Below are 13,676 nucleotides of genomic sequence, written 5' to 3' on the forward strand. Positions count from 1 at the left end.
GTCTAATCTGGGCAATGGTAATGTCCTTTGTAAAGATTAGAAAGTGGGAAGAAATATCAAAGGGACAAATGATGCAGTTTAAGAAAGTTGAGTTTAAAATAACAAGGAAGTATCAATGCTAAAAGTTGATATAGAAGTGGAAATGAGAGACCAAAGTTTAGGTCAGAGCTGAGATCTGAGATGGAAATTTGAATATTATCAGGACAGAGGAGAAAGCTGAAGCCATAGAAGAGTTCATGTTTGCTGAGGGAATATGTATCTACAAAGTCACTGTTTTGTCATAATTGTTTGGAAATGGAAAGAAAATGTTCTGGCGAAAAAACTCACTTGCAGTCAAAATTACTCAGTGCCGAAAGTCTGCCTTTAATTATAGTAAATGTATTTGATTTGAAAATGTATTTATTAGCTATATAAGTGATAGTTCATTCAGATAAAAGTAATACATCAGAGAAAGACAGTGGTTAGTGGAAGGCCACTGCAGGATTTGCTATCACCATTTAATTCTTAAGGTGTCTCTGATGTCATATGCTAACGTTCTGCCTCCCTGGAGTTTCCTATCACAGTGGTTGACCGAGGTCATAGACATTTGAAAATCAAAGGACAAAAGTCACACTAAAAAGTCCTGAGAGTAACGTTTAACATGTTTGCTTTCAGTTTGATACATTTTGTGTCAGGCCAAATCTTAAAGAGGTGCACTGACTCCAACTGCGGGGGACGGACATTATTTTTTCATCATAAACAGATGAGTTTGGGTCCTTTGCTGGCTGACTGCCCTCTCCCCCTTTCAACACCACTTAAATTTTTTTAAAACTGCATTTATAAATAATTGAGAATACACTAGGGCAACTTCACCAAGACTTTTTTTCTGAAACATTCTGAACATCTGAGTTCTATCTGCTTTTTTATTAGAAAAAGCAATTCAGAATTGTTAGTGATAATGAGGTAGAAAGCGTGGTTGGCTGAGGTGCATGCCGATTCCCAGCCTCCCCTCGGGGAGACGTCGATCACACCCGCCCGCCGCCCCGTCCTCCAGCCCCCCTGTTTCCCGCTGTGTCTCGGCAGCACCCCCTTCCGTTCTGCTTCCTGGTCCCCGGCGGAGCCTGAAGGAACTAGGGGGAAGCCCAAGAACAGGACCTGATGGCAAAGCCTGAGTAATCGGATCAGAAGGTGTCCATGAGAAAGAGCAGCACAGGGATCCCTTACCGCGCCTCCCCCCCGCCCCTTAGCTTCTCCTCCCTTTAAAAATTTTACCCCGCCCTCCACTGAAGGATCTTACAGTATTTCAGTAAGTGGTTCTCAAACTTTAGCACTGGGGAGAATCGCCTAGAGGACTTACTAAATTACAGCTTGCTGGGCCCCACCTCTGCACTTTCTGATGCTGCATGTCTGGGGCGGGGCCCAAGAATTTGCCTTTCCAGCCAGCTCTCCAGGGAGCTGCTGCTGCTGGGCCCTGGCACAGTTTGAGAACTGGTCTCCATTCTAGACTATACTACGGGACAGGATGAGACATTATAATTCATGATTGTTAAAACTGGCAGGTCTCCTCCCAGTTCTCTGAATACTGGACAGTTTTCTCTCACTGGGTTAAAACCAGATGGCTTTAATATTTTTTCCTAAGCCACATTTATTCTTTGACTACCTCTTTTGCAAAACATTCTGTGTGTAAACTGAAATATATTCCAGGGAAATGAGAATTAGTTCATTTCCAAAATACATTTGCCCTTAATTTGTCTTTAATCATATATACACATACCAACTCTGGGAAAATGGCTTGATAATTTTTGGTAAAGCACCGCAAATTAAATCATTAACTCTCCAAATTTTTATTTTTATTTTTGCTATCAGACAAGTGGCCATCCATCACAAACAGAATGCTAGAGACAAAGATGGAAGGAATGAAATATTATCACTGTGGTTTCCATCATTGCAAATCTTTGCATTTTATCTTTTAGACTACAGAGGAGTTTCTAGTCTTCAGGGCAATTGTGTTGCTCGAGTGGACCTTTGAAAGAATCTGCATAGGGCAACAAATCTATTCTTTTGTCATCAGAGTTCTTAAATTTTTTCCCTAAATCTTTGATTTACTGTGTAAAAAAAAAAAAAAAATCTTGTCAAATTATAAACATCTGTTACATTTCTGGAGAATAATTACTGTTAAAATCAAGAAACCAAATTTGCTGATACTAACTAATACTATTGCAGAGTATAAATTGAGGGGCCCATTCAGGAGTTCTTTTTAGACATTAGGAATACTTGAATGATTCAACAAAGCATTCCCCTATATTTTCAAGTCAAAAAAGCCCTCCGAATTGCTTAACACTAATAATCAGTATTCCCGGCTAAGCACTCTTGCGTAAAGTTCCTGGGGTTTCCTATGATAAATTCATATAAATTCACACTTCTAGCTATTTCTACATATACTTTTATTCCTGTAATTATTATATACATATGATACATTACAAAAATATTCCTTCTATTCTGTACAAATCTTAAAGTGAAACACTAGTAAGTTGAATAAATTACTAAGTTTTGTTTGCTGTATCACAGATCCAGCGGCTTAGCAACCTGACTCCTCCATTTTGAGCGGTAGTTCTTGCGCTTGGCTGCACATTAGACTCTCCTGAGGAATTTTAAAGATCCCAATCCTTGGATCTCGTTCCAGTCTAAATAATTCAGACTCACTGGCGGGGAAGGAGGTGTAGACCGACATGGTGTTTGTACCGTTCCCCAGGTGATTGCAGTGTGCAAGCTGGTGCGGGAACCACTCACCTAGTGGACGGTCATCATCTTGCTTCCTTCCATAACTCTAATGTTTCTTTAATTTCAACTCAATCCAAATTATCCTGATTGGACAAAGAATGTCAGTCCTACTAAATGAGAAAGAAATGGCTGGGTAAAGGCGGTGAAGTAAGGGACAAAGGATGCAATGAATTCAAGGAATTTGAGATTCAAACATGTAAAACCCAAAGAAGATTCTGTCTTTGATGGTTACTCAGGGCTGAGATACAATGGCATGCTTTCATATTCGTCTTTGGTTCTCTAGGCTGTCCCAAATGGGGAATTCTCTTACAAAGCATTGATTTTGTAAATTCTTAACAGACCAGACCCACTTTTGATAGAATAAAATTTTAATCTATTTTTTGAGCCAAAGAGTGTAACCTTCCTTGGCTTTAATACTTTCTGCACCACCCAGATGGGGAATGAACTTTCTGAATAATATGAATCCTTCCTGGGAATGCCACAAATTCAAGAGCAAAGCTGACCATGTATTACATTTTAATAATAATCATTTTTAGCAGCTAGTCCAAAAAAGTATATTCTTCTTAAATCTAAAAATTTGAGAATATAAATATTGCTGTAGAAACAAAGCAAATCATAGTTACCTATGCAAAATTGTTAGATCAAAGACTCAACTATATTAGTTTGAAATGTATTCAGTATATTCACTTCACCCAGCATGAAATATCTGCAGAGTGCTGAAGTACTGGCTTAGAAAAAATATTTGGTCTTCCCACAGTATCTTAAAAACAAAACTGCATTTCCATTCATTGAAGGCTAAGCATCCATCATGAGACATTCAGGTCTGGTAAAAATGTTTGATGGTATCAGTTAAAACCCTATTTAAATAGAAAGGCCAGAACATGTTCTTTAATGAGTATCTGGCAATGTCATCATCTACTTAAGACAGAGGAAAGGGGATAAGATCAAAATTATTCAATCTCTGAGTGATGGAGGAAGTAAAGCTTGAAGTGACATATACAAACAACGTGTATGACATCCATCAATATCAGGGGATTTCATAGACATTAATTATCTAGTGTTTTAAGCCCCCCTTTGAGGTGTATTTTATGATTAAGAACAAAGGAAAACAAAATTGATGGAAACAGCAATCAATGAGTAATTCCACATTTGGTGTGCTCTTATAAACCCAATGCTTTATACTTATTCGCAGAATGGAAAGAACTAATCCTCACACTGTGCCTTCTTTGTTCACTCTTGACTATGTTCTTGCTATAGCAACTGTCATCCAATTTAAGATCCTTTCTCACTCTTTCCCAGTCTGAGTCTTGTGCTTCTCTGAACAAAAGTTAACAGAGAAATTTATTCAAACTTTGTGTTTTACCCACAATTCATGCTATTTTTTTTCTTTTACAAGTTAAAAATTATTGTGGTAGCCAACAAAAAGAGACTAAATGGATCTTCTTTAGAATTAGGCATATTCCTACACTGTCATAGCATGGGTTGAAAATATTAACCAAATTGAATTATATTAAAATTTTAAAAGGGTTTGGACCAACAAGGACAATATTTTGTACTAATTAATAAAAAGTGTTTGGATTATTTTTAAAAAGATCTTATAATTTTTTTCAACAGCCCATAAGTGCAAGGGAGTGTCTGTGTTCCCATAAAACTTCATGGACACACAGAAATTTGAATTTCATATACTCTATATGTGTCACAAAATTTTATCCTTCTTTGTATTTTTAAAAATCATATAAAAATGTAAGAAAACCTTCTTAGCTGGCTAGCTATACAAAACAGGCAGGTGGGCAGAATTTGACCTGTGGGCTGTAGTTTGCAGGCCCCTGGTTTAGAAGATTAAAAATTTCCCCAACTTTCATTGAGCAAAAATAATGAACTTCTACTAGCCTGTTTTCCAATATTTTCATAATCCTTTCACCATCTAATTCTTTTTTTTTTAATAGGTGGAAATTATCAAATTGCATTTTTTAATTTTTATTATTATTTTTTAATTTATCTTTATTGTTGAAAGTATTACAGGTGTCCCACTTTCCCCCCCCAATTGACCCCTTCCACCTTGCTTCCACCCCCTTCCCAGGCCTTTACCCTTTATTGAATGTGCCCATGGGTTATGCTTATATGCATATAACTTCTCTGGTTAATCTCTTCCCACCCTCCGCCCCCCTTCCCTCTTTCCTCTGAAATATGATAGTCTGTTGCCTGCGTCAGTGTCTCTGGATCTATTTAGTTCATCAGATTCTTTTGTTCGTTAGCTTCTTCTTAAAGAAGACCCTTCAACTTTTCCTATAGTGCTGGTCTGGTGGTGATGAACTCCTTTAGCTTTTCCTTGTCTGAGACGCTCTTTATCTGACCATCAGTTCTAAATGATAGCTTTGCTGGGTAGAGCAATCTTGGTTGTAGTTCCATGTTTTTCATCACTTTGAATATTTCTTGCCACTCCCTTCTGGCCTGCAAGGTTTCTGTTGAGAAATCAGCTGACAGTCATATGGGTGCTCCCTTGTAGGTAATTAATTGCTTTTCTCTTGCTGCTTTTAAGATTCTCTCTTTGTCTTTAACCTTTGGCATTTTAATTATGCTGTGTCTTGCTGTGGGCCTCTTTGGGTTCCTCTTGTTTGGGACCCTCTGTGCTTTCTGGACTTGTAAGTCTATTTCTTTCCCCAGGTAGGGGAAGTTTTCTGTCATTATTTTTTCAAATAGGTTTTCAATTTCTTGTTCTCTTTCCTATCTTTCTGGCACCCCAATAATACGAATGTTGGGCCGTTTGAAGTTGTCCCCGATAGAAGTTATGCTATCTTCATATTTCTGGATTCTCTTTTCTTTTTGCTCTTCTGGTTGGGTGTTTCTTGTTTCCTCATGTTCCAAATTGCTGATTTGATTCTCAGCATCCTCTACTCTACTGTTGATTCCCTGTAAATTATTCTTCATTTCAGTTGGTGTAGCCTTCATTTCAAATTGGTCCTTTATTATGTCATCGATTTTCTCAATTATTTTCGTCATACTCTTACTAATATCCTTGAGCATCCTTATAACCATTATTCTGAACTCTGTATCTGTTAGCTTGCTTGGATCTATTTCATTTAGTTCCTCTTCTAGAGATTTCTTCTGTTCTTTCCTTTGTGACGTGTTTCTTTGCCTCCCCATTTTGGCTGCTTCCATATGTTTGCTTCTGTGCATTAGGTAGAGCTGCTATGTCTCCTGGAATTTGTAGAGTGGCTTTGTGTAGTAGGTGTCCTGTGGGGTCCAGTGGCTCAGCCTCCCCAGTCCCCTGAGCTGGGCCTTCTAGGGGCTCCCCTGTGTGGGCTGTGTACTGTCCTGTTGTAGTTGAGCCTTGGTTGCTGTTGGTGTCCCTGGGAGGAACTGACCCCCAGGCTAATCATCCGTGAGGACCCGCTGCAGCTACAGCCAGAGAGCTGCTGTGCCGGAGACACCCCCATGGAGCAGGATTTACTTCAGTGGGGCTTTGCGGTTGACCAAGTGCGCCCCTTGAGTGTCACTCGTGGGTGTGGCAGGGTTGTAATCCAGCGTGGTCGAGTCTGACCACCAGGTGCACTGTCCCTGGGGCCTCCCGGGAGGTGCACAGTCAGCCTGTGCCAGTGCCTTGCCCAGGGCCACCCAGCGTGAGCTACTCAGCAAACCGTAGTTGGCTGCTGCTTGTGCTGGGCTTGGAGGTGCCCAGGAGAGGCCCAGCTATGAGCCAGTGCAGCTGCCGCTAGTGCCAGGCCTGGGGCCGCTGATCAAGCCGCATGGGGCAGCTGCTGCTTGTTTGAGAGATTTTAGGAGAGTCCTAAGCATGAGGCTGGAGAGGCCACTTGCACAGAAAAGCCCCTGGAAATGGCCTGGAGGAGCCGCAGGCGGGGAGGGGCGGGGCCTCCGGGAATCACGGGGCGGGGCCAAAGGTGAGTCAGGCGCTGGCGACTCAAACATGGCGCCTGCCCGCCGGCTGTGCGGGGCGGACTCGCCACAGGAGCCATGGCCTCCGCCAGCCCTTCTGCCCGGGAGGAAGCCGCCCTCCGCCTGTCGCCCGGATCTCAGGCAGGTCAGTCCCTCCCCGAGTGTCCCGGGTCCTCTCAGGCTGCTGCCCGGCGCTGGGCTCAGAGGGAGCGTCCGAGTGAGTCCGCGCCGGGCCCTTGAGAGGAGCTGCCGGGGCTCCCGCGGCCTCCGCGACCCTCAGGGACAGTCCCCGCTGGTTTCACAGCCCGAAGTGTGGGGACGTCTCTTCCCGGCCTGGAGCCCTGGGCTGGGGCCTGCTGTGGGGCTGGGACCCCTGCTCCTCCGGGAAACCCCCGCCGCCAAGATTCCCTCCCGGGTTTCCCCGCGGCACCGGGTGTGGGCCCGGCCGCGTCTCTGATTCAGCCCCGACCCGCCCGCGTCTCCCCCTCCTCCCGTCTCGGTGCTGCCTCAGCTCCCTGGTTGCGGGGCTTCTGTGCAGCCGGATCTCAGGAGGCTCCGAGTCACGGTGGTTCTGGGTTTTAGCTGTGATTTTGATGCGGTTGCGGGAGGCGGCGGGGCAGCTGTGCCCCGCGCCGCCATCTTGTTTCTCTCCCACCATCCAATTCTCGCTGACTAATTGGCCACTTCTCTCGAGTCCCGGTGGATGTGCCGTGGCAGCCCTGAGTGCGGTGCTGAGAATTCAGGAACCCGAACAGGGCCGAATGGAGAGAGCAAGCTGGGGAGCTGCCAGGTTGGACGCTCCTGGCCTTACACCCGTGCTCTAATCTCAGGAAATGCTTCCTGTACGTTCCAGTGACGAAAGTTACAGTCATTTTCTCTGAAACATTTCTCTCCATGCATAAACTTTGCAGTGAAGATCATTATTTTTAAGTTAGAGATTTTCGAAGGTTCCTAAGAGTTAAGCTTCCTTTTCTCAATATTGATTCTCAAAACTAGCAAATGTGTTTATTGGCCAGTTGCTCACCTCTCTTATTATAGGCAGAAATAGGGCCAGGGATGGGGAGTGAACAAAAAACACCATTCACATCTTTAACACTTGTAAGTTAGTAGTTGTCATTGGAGCTGCTAAAATTATAACTAAATGAACATAACTATACTAAGATTTTATTTATCTTCCTTAAAATTTGAAAGCTCCTCTAGACCATAAACAGTACTTAAAAATTGTTCTCTTTGTATAATTGACTACCAGATTAGAATAATAAACACTGAACTCCTGATAATAGCATTTATAAATATGTGGAGCAGATTCTGTAGAGTTAATATAGAAATATGAAATCCTGACAAGGTAAATGCAGTATCACATATCAAAATGCTTTAAATTGTAGTCCATGGAACACTAGACTTAAATTTGTATGCAGATTGGGTTTTTATTATGTTTTGAAGTTCCCTGGGTGACCTATATTGCCAGGGCATTTGGAAATGTTAACTATCATAGCCAACGAAAAAAGGCATTAAAAAAAATCAAACCACCATAAATCACACGTATTTGTGGTCTGTCATGAGTTGAACCTGAAGATAGCCTTAAACTCCTGCAATGTAATTAAAACATCTTAAGAGTTTAGTTACATATAAAGAATTTATGCTTTTATGCAGGTGGCATGTGTTAATGTTAATACGGCAGTGTTTTCATATTAAGGGTTGTGATTCAAGTTTCTTAGAGGGAAATATACGGCTTGTGGCACTCAACATTGTTCATATCCTGATCGTGCTAGATGGCGGTGTTGGGTGTCAGGGCTACAAACACAGTTCCTGAATGTCGCTGTGAATATGATAGAATGAAACAAGCCAGACCTGTGTTTGCCTTGAAAGGTATCCAGACTTAATATTATACTTTAAAGACATTCTGAAGCATTGACTTCGGTATAAGAGCAAACATCCTTTAAGGCCTGGACAAACCCGAAAGGAATTACTGAAATCTCCTGTTTCAGGCATGCATTTTAATAGTAGTGCTCAATGACAAGTCATTAATTCCCTGCAACCCGACTCTTAGGTACAGGTCTCCAAAGGCTAAAATTAGGGGTATTTTTGTCTGCTTACCTTGCTGTTTGGTTTGGTATCCGTGTATGTAGAAGTACAAAGCTCATCTGTTAAGTTCGATTTACTATTCTCAGCTGGTGTCCACATCCATGACTAAAGGCTCGTATTGAGATTGGTCCTCACAGATTGAATTATCAACTCAGATCAGCCTTAAAGGAGGTTGAGTATGGCTCTATGAAAATGCATTAGAAGTGTATGCATTAAGAATAAACATTATAGGACAATTAATCATCCTTTCTGCATAAAGCATGCAGGGAAACCTCATTCTTTAAGGAGCACATGTTTTTCAACTTTGTCTTCACAAATTTGATTTTTATGCAGTCTTTTGCTCAATAGTAAGAAACCAAATCTGCCTCCCTGCATCTTTTTGTTTAGAAGGATGATCTTGAATGCTTTATATTCCTGTTATTTAATGGCGGTCCTGGAGGAGGGTGTTGAATTCCATCAAGTAGCTACAAACTAACAAAAGCCTTACCCTTCTCAACAAATAGCCTTAGCACATCCTTTCCCTTCCCAGAATAAGAGTACTGTTGGGGGGCACCTAAGGAAGGGGTAGTAAATAAAGACTCGGAGCAACTTGACTTTGGTTCTAGATAGAATTGGGGTCAATGAAAATTGCTAGACTATTTATATAAACCCCTGTTTATAAAAAATTGTTCAACAATATAGTATTTGCCTTCCTAGAAATCTTGTGGTCTGATGAAGTTACAAAGTATTTAGAATGCTTGTAAACTATCAAGCCCTTCTTCTTGGGTTCAGACTCAATGCTACCAATGAGAAAAGCCCTCAAGTGTAGATGGCACTCTTTTAACAATCTATAGTAGTTGTTAAATGAACTAACTAGTTCGTTGATTTACTACATTAGATTTCAGGGCCGTCCTGTGAATATTCAGTTTTCCATGCTAATTGTCCTCATAATGAGTATTTGAGGATTTATATTGGAAAGGAACTAAGCCATGATAGGTATACAGCAGGCACTGAATACATACTATGGTTTTGTTATGCTCTCTCCTGGGTAGTAGCATTATTTTCTGCTTTGCAGATGAATTCCAGAGGAAGAGCATGTGCCCAGGAAGGAGCTTAGCCTAGGAGCCTGGTTTTTGTAAATAAAGTTTTATTGGAACACAGCTCTGCCAAACATTTACATATTGTCTATGGCTGCTTTCTTACTAAGACAGCAGGAGAACCAACTAGTTGTGACAGAAAGCAAATGCCAACAAAGCCTGAAATAGTTATTACCTGGCCCTTTACAGAGAAAGTTTGCTGAGTCCCATTCTAGACTCCAATGCTCTGCTGTCCAATAATGTACCCATTAGCTGCATATAGCAGCTGAGTGTTGAGATGTGGCTGACGGAACTGAGATGTGTTATATGTGGAAAACACACACAAGATCCCAAAGGCTTAGTAAAAAGAAAGAGAGAGAGAGAGGAATGCAAAAAGCTCATCAGTTTTTAACTATTGATCACATGTTGAAATAATATTTTGGAGACTGAGTTGGGTAAAATATATTATTAAAATTAATTTTACCTGTTCCTTTTCACATTTTTTAAGATGACTATTAGAATATTTGAAATGTGACTTGCATTTGTGGCTCACATCAGTTCTAGTGACAGTTCTGGTTTAGAACCTCGAATGTGAAGGATATATGACCAGTAGAAAAAGGTAGAAAGAGGGAAGGTGGGGAAAGAGAAAAAAAATATCTTGTATTTGCATATATCTTTCAAAAGCAATAAAATCTTCTATTAATTTGGCTATTTCTCATAAGAGGGAATACTTAAAAATAACGGACTAGGTTGTCAATAACAAGGTTTTAGTTGAGTTCTCCCAGAAGAAGACCCTGACTCAGAATTCAAACTCGGAGATTATCTGGGAAGCATCTGTCAGGTAGAAGGGAACCTGGGCAGGGAAGGGAAGGGAAGAGGGTGTTTTCATGAACAGGTTCTTGCTGTGGGCACCTGGGCTTCTCCCAGTAGAGCTCTCTGGGAGATTTGAGGGAACAGGACTCAGACTGATCCTATCTGGCAGGTGAGGAACCTGGGCTGTTCATCTACCAACTGCCAGTAGTTGCTGGTTGAGGGCTGCTCCCAGGGGCATCAGCCTCCCCTTGTTCTCTCCCCAGCATGTCCTGCCTGGGGCCAGATAAAGCCCTGGAGCTGAAAGGAATCCTTATTTGCAGCAAAGAGCCATCAGCCAGCTTGAGATCAGTGACTACCTGAAGCATGAGGTTGGGCCCTATAGTGCCTGGTACTAACACCAAACTGAATGTTTTATCTTGTAATCCATGAATTCAACAAACATATGTGGAGTCCCTGGTGTATGTATTCATTTTCTCCTCTGATCTTAACAATAGCACAGATAAGTAGATTTATCATTATCTACACATCATGGATGAGAAAACTCAGTCCAAGGGTCATTTGTCCAGGAGAATTCAGCTGGGATGGTAATTCCAGTGTCCTCACTCCACATGGGTGGTCATTTATGCCTGACTCCTTGGATATCCACAAAGCTCAGCTCCATAAGGAGATGTAAATATATGATCTTGAAGTGAGAACAGGAAACTCAAACTTTTGGGGGGGTTGGGGGTACTCCTTAGATATCCATAGGGAAGTAGATACTTATATCCACTTAGTTCCAAGACTCTTATGCCGAAAAGTATTCTATTTTGCCAAAGCACAGTCAAAATCAAGAGGTTATAGGACCTGCTGACCCCCACACAAGATGTTAGTAATACAGCTAAATTCTAGAAAACTCCACAGAAGTCCCTGTAGTGGAAGCTTATGGATGCATGGTTCATTGAGGACTGGATTTTGTTACCTTCCCATTACCCACGCTCTCTTCAAAAGTGTTGTCAGTCCCTTTGGTATTTCTTGGAAACAGTCTCTCTCCCAGCTTCATTTCCCTTTATTATACCTCTAACTGACTGGGTAATTCTTTGCGGACATCAGTAACACTTGTACTATTTAAATTTGAATAACCCCAAAGGATCTAGATAGGTCAATATGTTTAAACCACAGGCTTTCGTCTATATATTAGTTGATTAAAAACAGATTTTATACATGATGTATGCTTAATCAAGGGAGGAGGAAGCAAGCAGATGTTTGTAAAATCTAAATGTGTTAGACTATATTTATTTGGCTCTCTTTCTGACTAGCTTTAGAAAAGTCATACCTATGACAATTGAACTGTAAACAGTTGGATGATGTGTTTCCCTAGAAATTTCCTGCCCCGAAGGGTCAGCCAAAAAGAAAAGTAAAAGGATTCCCTAAGATTGACATAAGAAAAGAAGTTGACAAATATACCATAAAGTAATCATATTTAATAATGGAGTGCCTCAAAATTATGCTCTAGTCTCTGACCATAAAGTGACTAATGGTTGCCATTCATTTAATCCAAGCAGTAGGAAAACCTTGGCTTTTGTTGTTGCTGTTAGTAAGAGCTTTGAAAGCAAGTGTTGTTTTTTTTTTGATGCAAACATGAAATCATTAAGTTGCACCTAAATTACTCTGTCTGGTTCATTCTCCAAATTTTTGTTGTATCTCATCCTTTGAGAAATGATCATTTTTTTTCTGCTTTAAAATATTTATAATTGAGACACTTTGAGTGTTTCAAAGCCAAAAATTAAAGATTTTGTATCGGTTTTCCAGTCCAGGTAAAATATGCACAAAACCTTCCTCTGAATTCTGAACACATGAGAATTATAGATGAAATCTATTAAATGGATTTTAAAGAAGAATAACCAAGCTTAAACATAAGTGGAAAGTCTCCAAAGACCAGAAGTGAAAGAAAATGCAAAGTGGTGAAGGGAGGCTGAAGCTGGGCTGCTCAAAAGAAGTAGAGATGAGCTGGGGCAGCGAGGACCTGAGGGGACACATGGTAGAGTGTATCCTGTACATGGCAGGAGCCTCAGACCGCCCTGTACACCTGGAGGTCAGGATACCCCATGCACACTCTAGGCTCAAAGGGTACCCTCCCACTTTCTCAAGGAAGGCGAGGCACTGAGTCAAACCAGCATCTGTTCCTCTATGGCACATGGGTGTCTTGTGGGAATGCCCCCTCTGGGGAAACAACCTCAAGCCCTAGCAATAGAGTGGGCATCTCACCCAGCTGGGCTGTGACAATCCCTAAATCACAGCACAAGGAACAAAGCTCACATCAGATGAGCTGTGAGACAAAAACTGTAAGACACTAGATGAAATCAGATTCTTGGGAAACGTTATACAAACACAGGAAAATATGAATTGCCTTTTCTCAAAAGAGCTTAAGAATAAGTATGTTAGTTCTCTTAAAATTATGAAGGTGGGAATTGCTTCCTGGGAACATGAACAGAAAGTAATCCAACAAGATGATGTGATAAAGAACCTACTGGAAATGAAAAATGTGATCATTGAAATTTAAAAAATTTGTTAATAGGATAAACACCAGATTAGTAAGCATACGTTGCCTGGCCGAGTGGCTCAGTTGGTTGGAGTGTTGTCCCATACACCAAAAAGGTGGGGGTTTGATCCCGGTGAGGGCGAGGATGGGAGGCAAATAATTGATGTTTCGCTCTCACCAAAAACTCCCTGTTCATCTTTCCAGCCTCAGAGGAAAGACTGTGTTCTCTTGGAAACCTTCTCCAGGCAGCCCTGATTACAGCATCTCTCCCCCAATTGCTTAGCCTCCTCCTTATGGACAGGGAGGACATATTTTTATTTCTGTTTCCCCCATATCTCTCTCAGCCTGGCATATAGTAGAAGCTCATTACGTACTTGTATGAATGGATAAGTAAATTAATGAATGGTATAAATGAATAGCATGCAGAATGAGAAGCAATGGAGAACTTTTAATGAATCTTACCCAGAAGAGAAGTTTATTGTGGTTGAAAATGAGATTTAATAATCATTGTGGGGAACTTGAAAGTTGATGTTCTAAAGGAATAGACAATA

General features: G+C 41.3%; 1 protein-coding gene across 6 annotated transcripts in view; it reads left to right on the forward strand.

Annotated features, from left to right (window-relative positions):
• Positions 1-13,676, forward strand: part of MID1 (midline 1) — a 532,380-nt gene that overhangs the window by 462,075 nt on the left and 56,629 nt on the right. The window lies entirely within an intron of this gene.

This window comes from Miniopterus schreibersii (assembly GCF_964146895.1).
Source record: "Miniopterus schreibersii genome assembly, chromosome: X".
In the NCBI taxonomy this organism is placed as follows: Eukaryota; Metazoa; Chordata; class Mammalia; order Chiroptera; family Miniopteridae; genus Miniopterus; species Miniopterus schreibersii.